We start from the raw sequence: 21,677 nt of genomic DNA, 5'->3' as shown, positions 1-21,677 counted from the left end.
GCCATGGGAACTTGAGCTGAAAAAAAGATGATATCACGTCGTAGACGGGATCATAATTAGAATTGGAGGCAGTTTATTCTGACATAAGACAGAGTGTAAGAAGACATGAGATTTGTTTTTTCCTACAATTTACGTCGGCTTTAGTAAGTTGTTTTCTCCTCTTTCCCTTTTGCCATTTATTATGCCATATTTTGAATATTTTTCTCCTTTGAGTATCTTAATGTCTTTCAAGTGGAATGAAGGAATGAGCTTAAAATCTTCAAGAAGGAATTGGATTAAAATTAGATGGAGTCTTGGTTGATCTTGACTCTGGAATACACCATGAGGGTTACAGAGACATGGTGACACATTCCTGTCAGACAAATAGCAAAGAGAGGTTGGCAAAGGATTTTAAGTGCCGTAACCTGGAATGTAAGAACTTTCTTACCATCTTCCTTCTCTTTTAAAATTTTTCCAGGGTATGCTTTCATGTTTATTTCATTTGAGCATAGTGTCTCTTTCTCGAAAGAATCTCTTCTTTTTCTCTCCTAAGTGGAGTGAACTCTTCTCTTTTCCTCTCTGCCACATACCCCCTTCATTTCCGACACATTTTTCCATTTCTTGGGGGTAACCAGAATTTTTATTTCTAACATTTTCTCATTTATATCGCTCCACATCCTGTCAACATTTTCAGTTTTCTGCTGAGCTGCATTCTGTGTTTTTCGTTGGGTCAGTGTTTGAGGTGATGGGGTACGCGAGTCTCTCAATTCTTTTCTGAAAGGTGTTTTGTGTTTAGCGTCAGTCATGGTGACCAACCATACCCACAGCTGGTAGAAATATCAAATTGGAGCAGTACGCTCAACAACAGTGAGTATGACAGAAATAAAAACACTTAATTAAACTAGTTTCAATCAATTTAACAATAATAATTCCTAAAGACCCACTAGGTGGAAAGAGATGTGACAGAACTAGAAGAGAGAGAATAAAGGAAAAGAAGATCCATCCTTTTCCGTGACAGTTTCAATCCCAGGAAAGTCAAGCTTATAAGGAAGGCTAAGGACCAGATTGGAAGCAGACTGGGATTTGGGCCATAAGAAATTTCTTAGCAGCATTAGCATAGAGGAGTGACCCATTCTTTCTGGTGAATGGAAGAAGGCCTCTTACAGAAGGAGAGGTGCGTGAAGTTTGAAAGAACAGGGAACTTTTTAGGTTTCTGTTTTGTTGGTTTTCCTCCTTATGATAAGGCAAAAAGTGCTCATTTAACAACTTCTGTTACCAAGAAGTGATTAGAGAACATGGACTGACAGGGTGAGGGTATAGCTGCCAGACATGGGACAGTTGAATTGACTGCTGGGCAGCTGACGTCCAGTGTGCCCTGTGTCTTCCCCAGATGCCCAGATACTCTCCCAGAAGGGCACATACCAAGCTTGGTGATGGTGGCTCACTCTTCTGCAGTTGTCTGTTCCTTGTTACAATACTTACAAGTGCCCAACACACACTCTCATCTCTCTGCAAAGATGAAATGCCAGCTTTTAGCTCTTCTTGTCAGTATGTAAATGTAATATTTTTATCAATCCATTCATTGGTAAATAAATGACAAAAACATCACTTCGTTTCCCCGCCCCCCGTACATGACACCAACTTTTCTTTTTCCCAAAAAGCTCTTTCCGGAGCTTTTAGTGGGATGAATAAACTGCATTTCTTTTAACACTTTTGTTGTTTAAAAATGCTATTGTTTCATTTGAGGTGTGAAGAAATGTGCTAACCTCGTCTGCGTTGGTGCAGTAGTGCAGAAATGATAACTGTATATACATTTTTTTTTAAATAAAAATGGAGAGGAGCAGGAGAGAGACAACTTATTTAAATCCCGAATACAGTCAGACCTCATATGCATTGTTAAAAAAAAAAAAAAGCCCTAAAGAATTGCATATGGATTAGAGGGATGAATATTCTATTATTTCAGTCTGTTCTGCTGATCTTCTTATTGTGACTTTGTGCTTCAGAAATCTGCTAGGAATTTGGCTTTGCCGGAGTAGGCAGTAATTTTAAATGTGTATCAAGCACTTGATAGTGTATGATTTGCGTGCTGTTGCATTCCTGTTCCCTAAAATTTCCACCAATTTATTACTTTTTTCACACTGTTTTAATATTTCAGGATGATGAATATATACAGCATCATTAAAGGTAAATAAAAAATGCATGAAATTAAAAAATGGAATATTAGATGTTTCTGTGCTGTAATCCCTCAGCCCGATAGGAATGAAATGTGTCTGTTCCATCTAGTAATCCCTAAACATGATTAGGACTCTGGGAGTGTCCGGGCCACCTGCAGAATATTTGTATCACCTAAGCCTATTTATGTAAGGTTGGAGTAAAAGTTGTTATTAGAAGACCTATAAACCCATTTTACAATTCCAAAAGATAGGCTTGCCTCTTAAGGTTTTCTACCTTTATTATTTTTGCTGGAGTTGATAACAATGTGTTCCTAATTCATTTTTCAGAATGCTGTTACTGTACATCTTTTTCATACTTATAGGATACATTGGCTATTTTATGGAAATGCATTTTAAAGACAAAGGATTGAGTTCAGTAGTTTATTTGCATCTCCTGACTGTCCTTTTTTTGTCCATTATTTTACTGTTCACTGCTTAACTAAAGTCATGGGATGTGAAGATAAACAACTCATTAAGTTCACCATTATAAATGTGATAAATTACCATAGTTTCTGGTGAACACTCACTGATGTCCATATTTGTCGGAAGGAGAGGAGTTGGTTTCCTAGGGTCCTTTACAACACCAGACGTTATTTGATGTGTGTCTAGGGCACGTTTTCCCAACGTTTATTGCCTCTTTTTAAGGAAACTGTTCTATATCGCCTCACTAAGCTCCTGTTTTGTTTGTTTTGTTTTTGTTTTTATTGCTTTTTTCTCTAATAGCAGTGTGTACTATGAGACACTGTGCTAAAAATTTGATTAAATTTAGTTTTTATTTTTGAGCCAAAGAAAGCAGTGTTTTTTAAAGAGAATATTTGAGTATAAAAAGGATCAAAAAATGATTTCTCTAAATCATGAATAAGACAAAGCAGCCTTGATTTGTGCCCCACATTGCTTAAAGGACTGCTTTGGAAAGATTATTTTTTCTTTATTAGCAAACCTTTCATGCTTGCCATCTTTGGAAGGCCTCCTTATAGGGAGAACGTTTTTCAAAACCCCTTCAAAGTTTTAGGTGTGATGGTTCCTTTTTTCTCCTCTCTCCAGTTATATTTTAGTCGGTACCAACCTTCTCTTAACCCAGTTTAGTTCTTTTAAATGTGCAAATATTGGTCTAGCAATTGTATGTAAAGGCTCTTGAATTTTAGGAGAGTTAGGTGTGTACCAACTGCAGTCTTATTCCTAACACATTAAAGCACGAGGGTGTTTCTGAAAATTTGGTTCTTTTACTATAGCATTTCTTCTTTATTGCTTATTTGTTTCTGGCTTAAGCACAAAAGGCATTATTTTACTGTTCATTGCTTAACTAAAGTCATGGGATGTGAAAATAAACAGCTCTTATTAAGTTCAACATTATAAATGTGTTAAATTATCATAGTTTCCGGTGAACACTCATTGATGTCCATTTTAAAACCATGTTTCATAGAAGACCCTCCCCCGCCCCCAAATATGATGTGACCTTTCAAACCTTTGCTCCTGTTTTGGCAAGTTAGCTACGATGAATTCTAGTAGTGAAAAAGGCATTCCGTTGGCATCTGTGTAAATCAAGGTTGAGTTGGCTTTTCCTGCAAACACCAGTTTTGAGTGGAGGAATCACAGTGTTTGTTTCTTTACACTTTGCAAGCATGCCATTTGGGGTACATGCTGTAGGTAATTGTGACCATTTTCCTCTGGAAGCCAGTTTTTGTGTGTTTGTTTCTCGTTTTGCAAAGGAAAAAAAATATAAATATGTATATGTGTGTATATATATATATATATATATATATATATATATATATATATGAATGACACCAAACAACATATGGCTGATCATCCCCTAGCTGAACCTAGGAAGGCCCTTAATGTGAGGGGGAAAAAAAGTTTTAAATAGTCCCCACACTCACCGCTAGGAAAATTAGAGCAAGCATGTGCTTTCATAATGGTGGTGTGACAGTGCTTCTCTATTGTGTTGAGTTCCTCGGAAATCTGAGCCTCCCTCCACCAGCTGCGCTCAGCCATCCCCAGATGTCTCGGGTTCACTTGGCAGATAAATCTCGGCTGTGTCACAAGTGCAGTGTGTGGGGGCCACCAGGTGCAACGCAGGCAGAGGGGCCTGGGTGGTCCTCCCAAGGCTGGTGGCAGGCATGGTCTAGCATGTGCGATTTGGAAGAATAGGCACAGAGCTCCAAGAGCAGAGGGCGCATCTGAACCCCTGTTCTGAATGCTTTAGGGATTGGAGGCGGAGCCCTTCTAGATAATGCCGAGACCAATGACGCAGAGAAGGATCTCTTCCTGTAGGTTAGAGCTCAGCCTTTGCAGTTAGTTCCCAGCTGTGCAACCTGGGTCCAATTACTTAATGTCTCTGTGCTTCAGTTACCCTGTTTGTAAATTTAAGGTAATCATAGTGTCTACTTCCAAGGATTAAATAAGGTCATTTTAAAGCACTTAGCTCTGGGCCTGGCAGGTAGGTGGCGCTCAGCAGTATTACCACTGTGAAGCTCTTATTTGTGGGATGTGCACCGCCTTCCTTTTATAAATGGAGAAACTGAGGCTGTTTATCATGAGCTCACCTAAGACCACTTGGCCAAGAATAGAATCCGCGTTTCCGGGCTTTCAGGCTATTATGCTAACCACTAATCTATGCTTCTTCCCAGAATCAAGCCCTTTACATTCCTCTTCTTGATTAAAGCGAGGGGAGGATTTAAGAAAATAATGGTAAGAAATAACCTCATAGAGATTAACTTAATCTGCTGCATCTCATCCTTCGAGCAGGTCATATTTGAAATAAAAAAAAAAAAAAACAGTATGTTTTCAGTCAGGACCCCTCCACCGTTAAAATGATCAGATTTTTAAAATGTAAGTTGTACGTTGTTGGTGAAATTGGCAAGCTTAAAAAAGAAAAAAAAATGATATTTGGTGACTCTGTGGAGTCTTGTTGCTTCTGAAACTATCCACAGACATTTAAATGGGCTCTGAGCCTTGGGCAGAGTAAGGTAGAAAAATGTTTACAGTTTATAGTTGTGAATGTCGGCTGGAATATTCTGCCTTAAGCAATAAAGAAACTCCTGGGATAAGCAAAAAGCACATTTTCAAAGTGAAACAGACTGGAGAAAGTAGCAGAACTATTCCACGGTAAGGTTAAAATCCATTTATATGACTAGGTTAAAAAGCATGGGCAATGAGAAATCTTCATGCTTCTTCTCTTTATAATGAGTTGTGTCTACATTCACCAATTAGTTTGTGAGTTCATATTTGGAGTTGGCTACACAAGTGGGTATTCATTTTTTTTTTTGAGAAGAAAAGAGTTGAATCCACCAGTTATTGGAGTGTTTTGACACGCCATTCCCCAAACAAGGAAATAAGACAGTTTGGGTATCGAGGAAGGGAATAATTCAGCTCCCTCTGTGTTGTGAATTTCACTCTACAGATGGAATTCCTTTCCAGCACCAAAAATAAATACTAACAAAGCACAGGTCTGCCACTCATGACCATGGCTGTCAGGCTGCTAATTTGGTTTGATCACTAGATATGGCCCAGGGGTCCAGGGGTGTTTCTTCTCACCAAATGACAACAGTCTTGTGGTGGATAGACCAGGAGGGTTTTTTTGTTTGTTTGTTTTGTTTTGTTTTTGTCTTCTCACCACCAAGGAGCAAAGCTTTTGGGGGCACATTAGCTCTACTTTTAGCAGTTAATGCAAAATGGGTAATAATTGGTTTGAGGAGCTCCTGGGATGTCAGTGGTGCTGCAGGCAGGAAAGCAGGCATTGGAACAGAAATGACAAATTAGTCTGCTTAATCTCTTTATTGAAAATGAGATCCACGGCAGAGGTTCCTAATACATCAACAAACACCATGGAATGCCACTGAGATACTCTTCCTCCAATTCACAAGGCAGTAAGAATTCTTTCCCTCAGGAGCAATCCGCCCCACTACCTATGCGGGACTTGGTGGTGAAAATTCAGGAGAATATTAGGTTGGTGCAAAAGTGATGGCAGTTTAAATGGTTAAATATAATGGCCAGAACCACGGTTATTTTACACCAAACTACTAGTAACCAGTCCCGTGCTTAAACATTTGTGGGCAAATTTCACACACATCCAGCTGTTGAGCTTCACTGGGACCTTCTTGGGAGGGGCAAGCTTTTATATTTCCCCATTTTGCAGACCAGCCAACTGAGACACTACCAAATGTTGCTCGATGGTGGTCAGGCAAAAGTTTGGATTTGGATTTCTCTGGCTTCCCAACTGGTGTCCTTGGCTACTCAACCCCCCGTCCCCCACTTACGTAGACTCACAGCCTGTATAGGAATATAGCTCTATCTGATATAAATTCTGAGATTTTTTTTTTTTTTTTGAGTTGAGTCCTATTCCCTGAACCATTTTAACTAAATTCCATAACATGACAAGTGCAACAAAATTCCCGAGCATTCCTAAGTTCCTGATATGGCCAAGACTGCTTTTACATGTCCCCATAGCCCGGATGACATAAAGGAGTCCCATGACATTTTACATACGGAAACTCTGAGACACACGGCTGGTCACAGCTGAGTCGGTTGGCGTCCAGAAGTATCACTCACCAGGACGATGACGGTTCCTTCTCTAGGTGCTCTGACTTTTAGCTGATCACATCATGTGTCTAACAGACAGGAGCATCTGAATCGTGGGCTTTCCACTTGAGCGTGTCCAGAACATGAGTCAGCCAGCTCAACTCACGGGATCTGTTAGTGACCGGGCATCAGGACAACAGTCCCATCCAACTTAGCTTTGGCTGCCCCTCGGGCTCAGACTGCACAGGGCTTCCACGTAACTGCTCAGTTGTCCAGTGTTCTTCTGTCCTTGTTAACACGATGTTTGTTCTTTTTCTACTATTCGTTATGAGACGGAGGTTTCTGTCTCTTGAGCCAGATCTTCATTTGGGCCATCTCTGTCCTCATTACTACATGGCGTACAAGACAGGCACTAATTTTATGCTTACTGGTCAGTTGTCCAGAAGGGCTTTGGCTAACTAACCACATTCCCTCATATTTGTCCACACAAGAGCACCTCTCCTATGGTTACTTAAGATAGAATCATAATATAATAGTAAAGGGAAGGGGAAGGTATCTGGCCAAGGTCATTGAGAGGAGGGGATTAAAAAAAAGAAAGAAGACGTACAAGGGGTGCAAACTACAGAAATTAGACTTATATTTGAGCCAAAATTATCAAAATGTGTTTCTAAGGAAGAAACACTAATTGTTAGTGAGAAAAAGACAAATCGCAGTACTACGTAAGGAAGAATGCCCAAAGCAAGAATATCTCTCGTTGTCTTAAGTATCTGTGAATGCTCTGATGTGGTCAGAAATAGTTGCTATCTTTGTTGTTTTTGTTTGTTTTTTCTTTTGCCTGTTCATTATGTAATCTACTGCATGAACAGATAGCTCTGCAGAAGTGGAGACGAATGACCACCCCCACCCCTGCCACAAATAAGTGAAATACAAAAATTGTCCATTCAGTGATTATGCAAACATAAACTTTTTTTTTTTTCCATTTGGTTTTTGCAAAGCACTTAAATGTATCTACTTAGTGATGTCAGACAAAAGCAAAAATGTTCCCTATTTCTAAACGAACTTTAAAGAAGATGTGAAAAACAGACAAGGTAAAAAAAAACAAATTCATGGATTTAGTTTCTTTATAGAAGATCTGGTAAACATAGTTCAGTCTTCAACTTGATTGTTTCTTTTGGTATCTTCTCTGGAGAGAGGGACCTGGAGACTTCCAGGGTAATTATGTCTTCCGCCTTCTTAAGGGCAGCCTGTTACTGTTTTCTCTAAATAAGCTGTGATCAGGTCATGGATAAGCAGGATTACCTCTGTTTTAATGCTCCCCCCTGATTTTACAGTGGCCGGCAGGGTGCCAGAGTCAGCTCCTCGGACTCTGTTTTTGTTCTCCATTCCTCAGTACTACCACAAAAACTATTTACGTTTTGCTTGAATAGCTTAAACACCATTTTAGAAGACTTTAGATTGCTTTTGAACATATTTGAATGCATCTTTAGCCATCACTGGGCTTAAAATGGAAACCCTTTTTTCAGCTTATCTGTATTAAACACCTGTAAAAATCAATGGGACTGTATTTTTTTCTTATAATGTTCTGTTCCTTTAACTAATGCCAGAAATAATGCACAATTTATTCTAGCGTGTTCTTTTTCCATTGCCTGATGTTCTCCCGTAGTAAGTGGCATGGTGTGGAAGAACTCACTTCTGCTGACTTAATAGTAAAATTGCCAGGTTGGTGTTGAAATTCAACCAATTGGAGCCTAATCCTCAAGAAGAAATGTGCTGCCTCTCCTACTGATTATCAGCCGTCTTCTTCATAATGAATATGCAGAAAGTTTATTTTTGCAAGTGCACACTCTTACATAAATGACCAATAGGGGAAGTTACCATTAACTAGTGATTTTTTTTAAAGCATTGTTATTTTTCCCTAAAATCAGAAGTCATTATATTTATATTGAAAATATTGAGTGGTTTGTATGAGCCTTATGCCAAACTAAGATTAGTGTGCTGTAGCCCATTACAAATGTGGAAGATTGACCATTTTTTATGAGTTAGAATAAAAAATATGATAATAATGTCTTCTCATCATCGTAAAGAGAAATGATAATGACTAAATGAAATATTTATATTATGTCATTCTATTTGATAGGTTCCATCTCCTCCCATACCAAACACTTCCTCAAGTGTAACTGAGCCTCCCGTTTAAAAAAGAACGCTTTGTAGAATTCAAATTCTACACATGCATGCCAATAAATCCAGCAATCTGATATTATACTGTCTTTATTTTTGGAAATTAGTTTTACCTCTCGAAACAGAGCCCAGGGATCTCATGTATTTTGGTAAGAGCTGTGCATAAAGAAAGACAGGTTACATTTTAGTTTCTCAAGGCGTCTTATGGGAATATTTGGGAATATGGTTCCCAAATATTGCTTTTGGGAAAGTGGGCTAATTCTTAACCAAAAATCTGTGTGTGTGTGTGCATGCACACGTGCACATACATACACATATACGTCTCATACATACCGTGCATATTATGTACTACATAGATGACATATATGTAACATATATGCTGTATACCCCCGATTCCATATACCACTCGGTCCCTTCCTCAACTACATTTGAGGCTCTCCATAGACTGTGTCTCTAAGGTTGTGTCTTCTCCCTGATACACCATGTTGTCTTCTTCCCAGCTGGACTCTTTTCAGACTTTGACACCTTCCTTGAGATTTAACATACAGGAATACTGACATACGTGCCACCTAAAAGACATGGCAGGATTGTTTTATAACACTCATGCTCTGAGCATAGATGTGCAGGTAGGTTATAACCAGGAGCAGAAAGGAACAGACATGGCATGCGCCCAAAGTCAGGTGTCCCTGCCATTTGCAGAAGGGCGTTGATGCCCGTCTTGAAGTACTGATCTTCCTCACGCTTGAGGAAGAAGCATGAGCCCTGGTGATCTGAATGTGGGAAAGCAAGCGGGTGACCCCACCACTGCTCTTTTTCACTGCCGCCACTCATAAAAGGCCTAAGAGTTCCCAGGAACTGTTTTCAGGCATGTAGCTGTGTCACAGTGCTTTTTCATGTGAACTGAACTGTCCTTCTCTTTCCTCCATCTCTCTCTCCCTCATTCCCCGAGCTCATCTTATTGAAGTTAGAAAAAAAGAATAAAAAAAGATTTGAGGCTTGCCCAATTTGCTCTGACATAAAGAGATGTTTAGCTCTGTGAAACATAGTGGAGGCAAGCCGGGTGCCTGACTGACATTTCAACAGTGTGCCTGTGGGGACTGCCCCTTCCAGGCCCCCCACTGGGTGCTTCCTGGCTCCCGGAGGGCTCTTATCTACCTTACCTTAAGAGGGGCAAGAGGGGCAGTCCTTCGGGCTTGATGCTGCACATCTTGTTAGAGCTGCTGACAATGATGCTGTTTTCTGTTTTCAGTTTCGCACTTGTCTTCTGCAGGAGATGCTCAGATTTACTAAAAGCCTGAAGAAAACATTTGTGAGAAATTTTAGCATTTAAGGTGAAGAAAAAAAAGGCCTAGTTCCTGACCATGTTGATTTGCTTTAAAATTTTCTTACATTTCAGGGAGACATGTTGGATTCAGCCCAGCAATGTTGCTGCCCCCCCGTCCCCAGTTTTCCTTAAATCCTAATCTTCAGCCTTCAAATGATGGGGAGGTCACTCTTCAGGCTGCTTTGTACTTGGAGCTATTGTCCCTGATTCATTGTGATCGGTTTTTAGTGGTGACGACCAGAGGTCTTGTTTTGCTTTCCTTTATTTTACTATCACAAAGCAACCAGACCCTGATTCAGTTCAGACATTCCATTAAATTTTAACAACCACAAAAAAACACACACAAAAAACACCAAACAGCCTGGGTAGTGGGAAGGAGTCAAGTTTTAGAAGCAAAGTTTGTTCCAGGACATTGGCTGAATGAATTATCCTTTCTAAGGCTTCTTGACTTATCATTAACATTTACAAAAGTTATAGTTGGAAAAATGGTACCCACCTTGCAGAGTTGTTAGTGAAAACTGAATGAGGGAACACGGAAATTTAGCACAGTGCCTGATATGTAAATACGTAGACATGTAAATCCACTAGTTTACTTAAGTTCCACTTAAGTTCCTCCTCTGGCCTCTCTTTCCCTTTCTAACTTTCCTTCTCATTTGAGGGGAAAAAATTATACATATATATAAATCCTCTGACAAATCACATGAAATGAAACTTGCTGTTATGCATAATGACGTTAGGGGCTAGGAAGGGTTAAGTTGGGACCAAACAGAGCTGTAATAATATCACAAGTAAACCATTGCCTTCGGTTGTTACCAAACCTTATGTTAAATGGTTAATTTAAGATTCGTTGAGGATCTTTCGTCACGACTCATCTAAGCTTCTAGTTCAGATGGGACTTTTTCAGCCTACTCATCATAGATGGGTTTTATCTCATCCTTGGAAGTGACCAAAGCCCAGATGTTGTGGCATTCTGTGCTATCTGTGGTCGATGCTTTCGCTTTGGAGTGTTCATAGCACCCCCATATCAGGAATTCTAAGTTTTTGTATCGGTCAGAGTCCAGGGACTTCTGAAATATATTTGGCTGTGTCTCTAAGTTCCCCCAAAGAGACTCATGTTGGAGGGATCTCACTGCACTTGGGGAGAACCTGTGTAGGAGAGGGGGTACATTTCTAAGATGGCATTCAACTCTAGGGTTCCAAAGTGGGCATGCACCGAACTTTCCAGAATCTTCATGCCCAGCTATGAAATTAGTGAATTTCTTTTGTCCTGTACCCACTTCATGTGCCAAATCCATGCCAGTTGGGATTAGTGCTGTCCTGGCACCTGGAAAGCACTCAGCAACGGTTAGCTGTTATTCCTACTTTATGAGCCGGGTGTCTTGGCTAACCATCCTCATCCTGGTTCTCTCTCCCCTATCAACCCCCTTTGAAAATTCTCATCACAATTTCTGAGAGGAATGAAGAATTTATCAGAGGCCCAATGTCATCTCCCAACTAGCACAGCTGAGCCCCCCCTCCTTTCTGTCAATTCTCTGTACCCCAAGGTCCCTTACCCTCCGTCACCAAGATGCAAAACCCATACCCCAAAGAAAAAGTATTATGCTCCATCCATTTAATGTTTTCTGTACTACATTTTAAGTATTTTTAATGATGTCAGAAACGGGAAAAAAGCAGAAAAACAATGCTCATAAATGGAAACACATTAGGATGGAAAATCTAGTTTGCAAACTAAATGTTTCCAATAGCACAGTGTTGTGTTTTTCTGTGACTCCAGAGGACCGTTCTAATACGACTGTAAGACTTGAGCCATATCCCAGGAAGAAAAGAGTTTTTGGACCCTTACAAAATGGTAACACATTTCTCACAGAAAATTGTGGGATGCCCGAGAGAGGCCCCTGTGTCTTTGTAGGTAAAACAATGCCATTAGGCAGTGGACCAATAGTATTAGAATTTGGGGTACTTCCAACTTGTTCTCCAAACCGGAAGTGAGCTTACTTATAATGCATGTCAAACCATGACTCAAGGCTTCCATGAACTTGATTGTTAATTGGCAGTAACTGATTATAGCTACCTCCAGAATGCATGAGAGCTCAAGAAATACAAAATCGGTTCCTTAATTAAGACTATGGAATTGTCAGGCTGGCACAGACGAACGGAAGCTGCCTCTGATTTCTGGAGCCTTGGATTCACTCACAGATAGGATTCCTTTACAAGCCCACAGGTGCCCATTATGCATTCTCTCTCTGCCATGGTGATGTAAAGGCAGTAACATCATTTGATGATGGGTTTATTCTCTTCAAATTTCAAGATTGAAATAGAAAGACGACACCTGAATGTAATCCCCGGGGCAGCCAAGCGCTGTCCAGCCCTCACAATATCTACAAAAGCAAGTGAAGCTCCAAAGAAGTCTATTAGGGGATTTGTTTCGTCCAGCTCAGTATTTCTTACATTTGAGTTTTACCCGATACTTAATTTAACTCCTCGAGTAATATAATACACTGGGGCAGGAGTAGAGCGAGGTGAATGGTATTGCATCCTGCACCTCATGGCTGACCTTGCAGCTGAGTATTAATTTGAAGTCGCGGAATTAAAATTTTCTATTCTTTTGCATTGTCATGCCTCACATTGATAAGCACAAAGAAATGTAAATAAAAAAGACCTATTTCAAAACCTCCGGTACAACCTTTTTGTTTTATGACAAAAGACAGTTAATTAACATACTAGCAGTAAGCAGCCTTCCCAAACTCATGCTAATTATGTATTCTGTTGACCGTGACTCTAGTCATAAGGTAATTGGCTTGCAGCAACATGACATTTCAAATCATCTCTTGAAATTACATCAAAAAGCCAGCCTGTTTTGTTTTGATAGGGGAACAATCAATTTGATAAGTGGTAACACAGCTCATTGTTTCACATTAATTAGACTAATTGCTGCATGTTAGCCTCTGAAATAGACAGAACTTGGAGAAGACAAAGGCTGCGCCCTTTAGCATGCAGTGCGTGTGATGGTTCCACTTGCTTGCACAGACTGGAGGCAGAAAACAGAGCTGTTAGGAGGCAGCCTTGCGGGAGGCTGGGTGTTAACAGTAGTTTGATGTGTTATGCTTAATACACTGGCTTTCAATTATAGCGTCCAGGTTCCAAGTCCCACAGAGCAAAGAAAGGATGCCTCTGAATACCTGTTTCTCAGCTAACCAGGTTTGGGTTTGAAGGAGTTACAACAGCCTTTCTGCCACCCTCTCTCCTTCCAAACCCATACACTGTGTGTCCCTGCCAGGGAGGCCCTCCTCCTTTCCCGTGTAGTACTCTGGGCATACATGCCTTCAGAAAACAAACTGAAATAAGGCAGAGCCAAGACAAAACAACATACCGAAAGAGAATCTCCCCCCCCTACCCAATTACAAATCAGAGTGTTTTAATCCACAGAGATTCAGCAAACTGTCATTGCAGAAACCTAACACTTGAGCTCAGCAAAACACCTTTCACTTTGACAGACTGTACCTTTGTTTATTCTCAAGACCACCGAGGTGGCCAAATTGGACAGTGTGATCTTTATGACAACAGCACATGTCAATCTCAGCTGGCAACGGAGAGCGTTTCACTTGTGATCCGTCCGGACTTCTGATGCTCCCTTAGGTGGATGGGATCGTGTTACCCGGAGTCTGATGCAATGGAACAGAACTTCTTTCCAAGTAAGAGGCGCCCAGCGCTTTAAAAAAGCCGGGACACTGCCTCTGTCACTCTGACGCTGTCTAGTTATCCACGCACAACTTCGGAATATTGCTAGCTGTTTAAATGGATGTGCAAATCGGGGGCCTGGTGTGTGTGTACCTCGTCCTGTCTATTCCGCTTCTACATATGAAGTGGGAAATCAGTGTCAGTGTTTGATTCTTCAGTAATGCATCACCAAATTCAGTGAGGTTAGATGGTAAATCATCTTGTTGGCTTTGGGCTGAAATTGACCTAAGAGACAAACTCTCAAACAACAACAGACTCTGCTAACTGCTACGGCAGCTCGATTCAAAGAATAGTGTTCACATGCTTCTGGTGTGGAAAGGACTTTGGTTCTCACTAGTTTCTTCAGCTTTCCCAAGAGTGGTGTTGTCTTTGAACAGGAAGGACAGCAATATATAAACATAACAGGTTTTTTCATACGATACACAGCTGCATTACACATCCCAAAATTGTAAGTACAATGTTCCTCCATTTGTAAATGCTTATGGGCTTTCATTGAAATTACAGAGGGAAATATGACAGGGAGATTCGGACCTGGCTTGGAAAATGGATTTGAAACATTTAAACGAGAATGATTTGCTTCTGTATATGAAGGCATCTTGGGCGGGGAAGGGGAGGGTATGTGTGCAGACATTTGTACCAAAGGAGAGTGTTTCAATTCTTCGTTTTATCGCTCTCTCAACGGAATGATCCTTTGGCAGGAATTTCAAAGCACAAATTTGTGTGGCAGGTTTAATTTGGTCATTTGAAAGAAAGAAAAAATAGTGTGTGTGGTGTAGAAGTGGCAAGCAATTAAATGATTGCTCCTACAAGTTAATAAATCTTCAATGGCCTTTTTCAAAGGTACAAGGTTTTGTGATTTAAGTGTACTAACGTGCTGTTTTCCCTGGAAAATCCCAGGGTTAATTCAGAAAATTAGTGATAAAAAAAAGAAAGAAAGAAAGGCCTCAGATTGAAGGTCCTTAACATTCAGTTTAAGTGCCGGTTCCACTTGCCTGAGCTCAAGTTGGAAGCAGCTTTGTTAGGATTCCAGCCGGCGCCCTGGTTGTCACTTCTGGGTCTTGTATAGTCATAGCCCCAATCCATGCACAGCAAAGCGTTGCTCAGTTAAGCGAGCGTCAGTCACTGGTAAGCTTGGCTGTCGGCCAGGGTTGCTAGGTTTTTCCATGCTACACCTGCATGAAATATTGACAAGACATTGCCACCCAGAGTGGAAACACTGGATATAAATAGTAATAATAATATAATAATAATAATAACAATAATAATAACAACAATAATAATAAAAAATTAAGTTGTCATGGGGCTGACAAAACAATTTTAAAAAAGCAACTTTTACTTCCAGGGGTACAAGCAGAACTACGAAACTCCTACTCCCTTGGTGTGAGGTGGCAGATCAGTTGATTGGTTGAATTTTTTTCTTTCTGTCCACTTCTCCACTGTGGATTTAGAATGGGAGTGTGTGTGTGGCGGGGGGAGGTGTGCATGTAGTGGTGGGGGTTGGTGGTGGGAAGAGAGGTACTAGCAGGTGATTAACCTATGGAGAACTTTTTGGATCAGTTACTTGCTTAATTCCAATAGGCCTATTATCTGCTGAACAAAAGCTCCCCAAACCAAAACACTGTGGAATAAAGTTACAAGGCTTTGGAGTGGGGAGGAAACTCTGAGAGGAGGTAATTTCTGCTGAGAAGAAAAATAAGGGTCAGAGAAAATGAGGGACGGAGTGGGGGAAAAAAGACATAATGTAGGAATAGTTTTTCAATAGGGATGGCTGGCAGAGCTATTAATCACACACTACTACGACTTACAGAGGTTATGTGTGTTCAGCTAAGACCAAAAGACAGGAAGCCCTGAATACACCACCAAAAGCCCCCCTAAAAGTGTAAGAGGGATGATCACCTATTCAAATAGGCTAAAAACAATTATATGAAAATCTAAGGAGTTTTAGTACATATTTAGATTCTTTGATTTTTTACTGTTGAATTCATGTGCTGGTGTGATCCTAGCAGTTCTGATTCTCATTCCTAAGTGGAAAAACTGAATTTCACTGATGGCAGTTGGTTTTTCAGGTTATTTAGTAGCATTGATGGTGGAGGGCTGGGGGTAGAGGAGAGTGGACAAATGAACCTGAATATTCTTGTGAGCTTTTGTTTCCAGAAACGATTAATTGGAGGTTTGCTGGATGATATCAGAAATGACTGTAGGTTCTGAAGATTGAACAACTAACTTCTTTTAAAATTAGATTCAAGACTCTTGTAGTCCATAATTTCTCATGGAAGTTATGTAATTTTTCCTTATAGCTGTGTCAGTATTGCAAAGGGACAATTCTGAGAGTGGCTGGCATTTTGCTTCCTCCTAGAAGTGGATGCTGTGGGACTTCCTAGGGTGGTGTAACTGGAATGGTGAGTGGTCCCCTTTATCCGCCAGTCTTTTGTTCACTATGTAAGCACAGACTTGCTGGTTAACTTCAAAGAACTGGGACTTCCATGGATCAGTCAGAGAGGAACCCATAGCAAAGAAATAAAAGCACCATTTACAAGTCACTATTGAGCACCCACCCACTGCAATATAGCTGGAACAAGGCATTGAGAGAATAACTTCAAGATGTGTAAGATCACGTTTTCCTTCGGTATAGATTACTTTACCTCTCTTAACCTTGCTTTTATAATCCATAAGTGGGAATAGAAATATCTATCTCATAGGATTGCTGAGAAAATTAAGTGAATGTAAAGCAACCAGCCTGGTACTTGGAGCATATTAAGTGCTTTGTGGGCGCCATTTTGGAAAATGTCAGTTATTTGTCTGTGGTAACAAAGAATAGGTTTGAACATTTGAAGTTTTCTTCTAATATAATCAGGGCCAGATTCAAGGACATGTGACCCAAGCTCAGATAAGCCCTGTGTTGGGTTTAATGCTCAGCAGTCACCATCTTGAAATTCTTAATTTTTTTAATAGGCCCTGAATTTTCATATTGCATTAGGCCCGACAAATTACTTAGTTGGTCCTGAATGTAGTTTTTTGTTTGTATGTTTGTTTGTTATTTTGCCTACGGTGTCTATTTCCTTTCTAACTGCTTTTTATTGGATATTTTAAACTAGCTTTTGGCATTACACGGCATAAATCAAGCACCACTCAATTAATTCTCTCTTTTTTGACTTTCTTTCTGCTACTGTTCCTTTCATTAATGGCCGGTTGCCTCAACACCCCATTCCCTTGAGAAGAAGCTCATTGCTATTTCTTTTGTGTCACAAGTACCTTTCCTGTTCCTCCTGGATGAGTGTCACTAGACACTACACAGCTCATTTCTCTACTTCCCCAAGCAGAAAGAACCCATCCTTGGTGGTGTCCTCATGTCCTCATAGAACCTTGTTATACTAACACTTCTCCAGTCACTGCACTAGCCAGTGAACTCTTTCAAGAGGAGGGACTAATCTCTTTTTCAAACCTGCTCCCTGGTTGGTTGACTGAATAAACAAACAAACCAATTACCAGCGTTGCCAAAAGCACAACTGACTCATTTTTGTCTCACCTTTTAAATATCTTTTATTCTCTGCTTTCGTTCTGCAAAGTATTTTTGTGCTATAGAATGCCTCAAATGCATGCAGTAGGGACTAAATGGAAAGGAAGGAGTAAAATAGGCAGGATTGCCTCTGAGGTAGAAATGAGCTCCTACATATCAAGAATTGGTACAAAATTAAATGAGTGTCATTGTGTACAACACAGTCAGTATATTGGAATACTTGTAATTCCTGTTCTATTTAATAATGTATTAAGATTCTTGTTCCGAGGCCTTTTGCGTGTTTCTTTAGTACAGGGGTTTATAAATTCAGGGGTTTATAAGCCTTTAACACATAGGCCCACAAGACAATGGGGAACTCATATAGGGATGGGTTTGGTGGTCAGCAAAGAGGTAAGTCAGTAAATTCTAATGAAACTGAATGCTATCTTTTGTGAGTATATGCAATTTTCTGAGGAAAAATTCCCTGGCTTTCATCAAGTCCTCAAAGGAACCTCTGGCCCAAAAATTATTAAAGACCCCTGCTTTAGTCTTTCAATTTGGGAAAATGATGTTTCTTTCTTATTAAAATAGAGTGTGGTTTATAATGACTTGCCATTATTAATGGGATGTTTTCCTGACTTTTAGCAACCCCACCACATATACCCCAGTTTATCAACTGTAATTTTGAAAAGATGTTTCTTAAATGGTCTCAAGTTGGTTGAAATATCTGTGCTTGCTTGTAAGAATTCTCTGCATTAATTTCCTCCTTTTCTCTCCAGCCTGTATTCTTCCTGCTTTTGCAAATTCTTCAACGTCTAGAGATGTACCGGGAAAGGGCAGTTGTGTGGCGCTGGCTACTTAGTAATGCATTCCTTTTGTTCTTCTGGGTTGTTTGTAGAATTCATATCATTGATGTGTTTTGGGTATTGGTGACAAGATGTTAATGGTTTCCTGACTGGGCAGACAGCTGTGTTGAGAGGTGTTAAGTTTTCAGTAAAATCATCTGTTTTATTAGTTCAAATTTACCTGCAATGTTAGCTCATTTACAACTGAATTCTTGATCTATTTTTTTTTCACCTGTAACAAATTCTGTTTCCTTTCTTTGTTTTAGTGTAATTTTATTTGGAAGTTACTGAGATTCCTTCATAAGTTAGGATATTTTTACTTACGAATGAAAGTTGGTTTGGGAGGGCACCCCTTCCTCAAGAACATTACATTGTTCTCGGGGTCCATAGTGAAAATCCCTTTACTGACAAATGAAACCCTCCCAGTTATCATAGGTAAATTCACCTAACTTCGTAGAAGGGTCTGTCGTGTTTCTGTTTTGCTTCTTCCAGCTTGTGTTTGTATTGAGGAGGTAAGTTGTGCCTGGGGTGGGTAGAAGCACCATTTTATCCTCTTGGTTGAGATTTCACAAGCTTTTCGTTGATGTAAAAACTTCATTGTGATAATATATCCCAATGTCCTTGTCTCTTTTTGTCATTGCATGTCCCTCAGTCCCTCTCCTCTGAATTCTCTCCCTTCCACCTACATTCTGAATAGAGACATCATTCATAATTTCCATAATGTTATCTTTAGTCTTCTCGCGTATGGATTACCCTTATCTCCTACGTCAGTTGTAAGCTTCTGGAAGACAAGGGTCTGTCTTCCTATCCTGTCTGTAATCCTAGCATAATGCCAGCCCCATCATCAATGCCTTGAGTCCTTGCTGATTTGCTGATTATAATGACCCTCTTCTATCCCGAAGAATCAAATTGTCCTTTTAAGCTGTGGTTCTGCAGGCTTTGGCAGTGTTTTTGGATAGTTAGAGCCTGTTGAGATACACTCTTTCCTGAAATACTTTTTCAATGTGGCAGCAAAGCAAGATGGAGTCTCTGCGTAAAGGGTAGAAATGGAGACCAAATTCTGCTGGTCCTGAATGTGAAATGTTTAGAAAAAAAAAAAAAATCCATTTCATATTTATCAGAATTCCTTCGTCAGGAAAACACTTTTTCATCCATTGTCAGTTTTTTTTTTTGAAAAGGGTCTGATGGGGATTGCAATGGCGTAGGTTAAATAAGATAAGGTAACATTTATTCAGTGAGCTCTTGGGGATAGCATACATAAGAGCTTCTGGTCCTCTCAGACTAGCAAAGAATAATGGTTTAGAATATTATCCACTTAGGGCCGGAGAAGGTCTTGGAAATTATAAAGCCAGTCTTCCTCATTTGGTCTCCAAGGGGATTGACAACCCAACTGATTTTGATACCTATTCAAGAAGATGTAACTGATGCCAATAGCAGATTTTCTATGAGCCAGGACCTTCTTTAACTGTGTTGCTTATATTAACTCAATACCTCACAGCTCTATGTGGTCAGCATATGATTATCTCCTTTTTACAGATGAAGAAACTGAGATACAGAGAAGTCAAGTCACTCCATCCAGGATCACATATTTCTGTCTCTCTCTTACATCTGTCCTTTTTCCTCCATCGCCATTGTCCCTGTCTTAGTTAGGCCAAGCTAGCATTGCCTCTCTGGACTGCTGTAAGGCCTCTTGACCTGGTCAGCCTGTCTCCATTCTTACTGCCCAGATAGATTTTGGCAGATTTAAAAATCTATTTAAAACTCCAATCTGTGTACGATACTGCCTTGCTGTTGGTGGCCACACAAAGCTTATAAGATTTGTAGGAAGCTGCCCTTCCTGGCTTTCCTGAGGCCTTTTTGATCCATGCGTGTGGTACCGTAGCCCTTCCCCCAACTCCCTCACATGTCAGAGTCTTTCCACATGCAGTTCCTCTAGAATGTTCTCTTCTTTCTTGTCTCCCCTTTTCACGGGCTTACTTCACCATTCAGATCTTGAGTCAAAAGTCACCACCTTAGGGAAGCCTTCTCTGACTTCCCAGCTAAATTGGTTACCACTCTTATAAGCCTTTGAACCCCCAGGGACTATCTCTGTTTGACTGGCCATTGTGTTCCTGAAGCTCATACAGTACCTAGTGCATAGCAGACAATTATTTGTTGAAAAAGGGAAGGGAGACAGGAAGAAAGCCCTAAGGTGCCAGATATAGTTCAGTCTCTCCCCTTTGAATCCAGAGAGTCAGGGCTTGGAGTTACCGTATCTGTCTTGGAGCCTGCTATACTACTTACTTTTGGGGGTGGTGAATGAAATGGGGAGCAAGGGCACAAGGGGTGAGAAGACTTCCAAGTATCTCCCGTAAACGAAGAGGGACACCGCTCCCCAATTCTGAAGGGTGGGCTCTGATTAATGACCTTCTTCCCAAAAGTACAGAATGGAAAGAGGGGTGGGGGAGAGTAACCACAGTGGAGAAACTTGACAAATGATGACCTCAGCCAGGTGATCAAGGTCAACATCAACAGTAATATGTCCAGGTGGTCGTGTGCACCTCTGATATAATGTGATGAAACGGCACTTACCTTTATGGTCTTCCACCCCAGAACCCCAATCTGATCATGAGAAAAACATCAAGCAAATCTCAAATGAGGAGTTCCATGAAATACTTGTGCAGTACTCCTCAAAATGTCCAGGTCATCAAAAACAGGGACAGCCTGAGGAACTGTTACATACAGTCAAGGGGAGCCTAACGAGAGATGGCAACTAAATGTGAAATCCTGAATGGGACCCTGAAACAGAGAAGGGAAAATAGGGCAGAATTAAGGTACTTTGAGTAAAGTATGGAGGTTAGTTAATAATGATGAATCGATATTGGTTCATTGGTTGTGATGAATGGACCCTCCTAACGTAAGAGGCTAGCGGTAGGAGGAACTGGGTGTGATGTACGTAGAAGAGAACTCTGCTGTGCTATCCATCTTCACAACTGTGCTGCAAATTTCCAACTGCTCTCACATAAAAAAAGTTCATTTTTTTAAGAGAAGTGACGCTGAGGTTTTGAGGTTGGGGGACTAGAGCCAGGAGCATCAGAACAGCAGGGGAATCAACCCAGAAGTCACTGGCTTTGAGCATCGAGAAGTGTAGAGGGGCTGGTGGTAAAATCAGACAGACCTCGGGGTTAGTGAGAAGCCAGGAGAGAAAGAGGTAGTTCCACAGGAAGTTAGACAGGGAAAAGAAGGAAGGGAAGAGGACTGGAGATAGAAGAGACAGTTGAGGCCGGTGAAGGATTTTTTTGAAGACTGGAAAGTCATGCATTTACAAATATTCGTAATAGAGGAGAAGAAATTCTCAAATGCTTGTTCCATTCATATTTAAGAGTGAGTCCCTAAAAAGGTGT

The 21,677-nt window shown here is 40.5% G+C and overlaps 1 protein-coding gene across 11 annotated transcripts in view; it reads left to right on the top strand.

The window, feature by feature from the left end:
* ESRRG (estrogen related receptor gamma) overlaps positions 1-21,677 on the top strand; it is a 532,991-nt gene that overhangs the window by 261,567 nt on the left and 249,747 nt on the right. Inside the window, exons 1-2 of one of the 11 annotated variants that reach the window (XM_081039349.1) lie at positions 13,955-14,401; positions 16,251-16,352. The exons of 9 other annotated variants lie outside the window; for them this stretch is intronic. The gene's annotated coding sequence lies outside the window, so the exon portion shown is untranslated. Of the gene's footprint in view, positions 1-13,954; positions 14,402-16,250; positions 16,353-21,677 lie in introns of those variants that run through there. One more of the 11 variants, XM_081039352.1, reaches the window with a different exon arrangement.

This window comes from Rhinolophus hipposideros (genome assembly GCF_964194185.1).
Source record: "Rhinolophus hipposideros genome assembly, chromosome: 26".
In the NCBI taxonomy this organism is placed as follows: domain Eukaryota; kingdom Metazoa; phylum Chordata; class Mammalia; order Chiroptera; family Rhinolophidae; genus Rhinolophus; species Rhinolophus hipposideros.
This window is presented reverse-complemented; position numbering and strand designations above follow the sequence as displayed.